This window comes from Schistocerca americana, chromosome 8, assembly GCF_021461395.2.
Source record: "Schistocerca americana isolate TAMUIC-IGC-003095 chromosome 8, iqSchAmer2.1, whole genome shotgun sequence".
Taxonomy (NCBI): domain Eukaryota; kingdom Metazoa; phylum Arthropoda; class Insecta; order Orthoptera; family Acrididae; genus Schistocerca; species Schistocerca americana.
Genome location: NC_060126.1, coordinates 167711960 through 167713694, shown reverse-complemented (window position 1 = coordinate 167713694; position 1735 = coordinate 167711960). Strand labels below are relative to the sequence as shown.

The following is a 1735-nucleotide window of genomic DNA, read 5'->3' as shown; positions in this document are numbered from 1 at the left end:
TTGTATACGATTGCTAAGAAAGGCGCTATTGTGTCTGCCTACTCTGACAGGAACCTGGTTGGTATACCATCTGGACCACTTTCTTAAGTCATTTGTGTTGTTTCGCAACACCTAAGATAACTACTTTTATGTCACTCAAGCTAACTGCTGTTTTGGTTTCGAATTCTATGATCTGACGAGATGAAACGTGTCGGTGGTTTTGAATAGCAACAATGAACGAAGCCCATAGAGTGAAAACGTCGGGATATCTGCGCAAGCATCAGCTTCGAGTATCGATTGCCGGTGCTGGAAATCGCGTCAGAAACTGGAGTGCAGAGAATGGAATGCCGTGCAATATCAGGGGCAGACGGCGCTGAGTGGCTGGAGCGACATCCCAGGCCATTAATAAGGCACGCGACTGACAAGGCGAGGCCGCGCCCGTGTTTAATATTGCAAGCCTCCGAGCGCGGCCTCAAAGAGACGACGTCAAAACTCGGACAGCCCTTTGTTCTCACCAGTACACGCCGCCCGGCACTGTTGTACGCCTCTCACTGTTCCTCACTGAAAAAATATTTACTCCGCAGTGGTTTCGATGCGAGGAAAATTCGACAAAGGTACACTGCATATCGTCTTAGACATCACCGTGCTCTGACGGAAGTGGAGACGGTTAGATCATGAACACCGCTACCAAACGCCACGAAAACTAATACTCCGCTAATTCCGTGTCTATAGGATACTTTGGTTAAACAATATTCTCTGTACGGAAATGTGCAGTCATACTGATGAAGAATTGGTGTAAGTACATGACGTACCGAGTGGTTATAACTAAAGCAAAACCACTGACAGAGGTCCAGTGTTTGCTGTAATTATCACATGACACCGAAAGTTGGTAGATATTCTAATTTGTTAATGTGCAACCAATTTACGCTGAAAAAAAATATAGTTCCAGTTTTCGGCACCAGGTGCGAACCTGGCGCTGTAAATGCTAGAAAGACGTATAGGAATCTTTCCATATTTAATGGACTACAAAGTGTACGTGAGCAGGAAAGGGCAAACAATTGAGAAAAATGTAACTTTCGCATTATCACATGCCGCCGGTTACACAGCTTGCTCAGTACGAGCACTGGAGACGATGACAAGACACTGCATCCATAAAAAATGAGCACTCCGTCTTCAGTCCACAAGTGGCCCATCGGGAGCCTCCGACCGCCGTGTCATTCTCAGATGAGGATGTGAATAGGAGGGGCGTGTGGCAGCACACCGCTCTGCTGGTCGTTATGATGGTTTTCTTTGACCGGAGCCGCTACTGTTCGGTCGAGTAGCTACTCAATTGGCATCAGGACGCTGAGTGAACCCCGAAAAATGGCAACAGCGCGTGGCGGCCCGAATGGTCACCCATCCAAGTGCCGGCCACTCCTGACAGTGTTTAACTTCGGTGATCCGACGGGAACCGGTGTATCCACTGCGGCAAGGCCGTTGCCTATCCATAGAACATGATCAACAGTAAATGCAACAGTTCCGGTGGGATCAGACCATCGTGATCCTGTGACCTTCAGATCGGGTAAGGATCGAACGTGTTTCTGGTAAAAATTATACATGACTTTGCTTAAACTGACACACAATATTTTTTTAGCGCAACGCAATCTGACTTTCAGCAATCCCTACAATAGAATGGCCCTGACTAAATTAACCTATACGTTTCACAAATCACTTATCTCACAAAAATCTTCATTACTCGAACTACTGCAATACAGCG

General features: G+C 46.8%; 1 pseudogene; it reads right to left on the bottom strand.

The window, feature by feature from the left end:
- Positions 1-1342: 1342 nt before the first annotated feature.
- On the bottom strand, positions 1343-1460 carry LOC124546381 (annotated as a pseudogene).
- Positions 1461-1735: the final 275 nt, after the last annotated feature.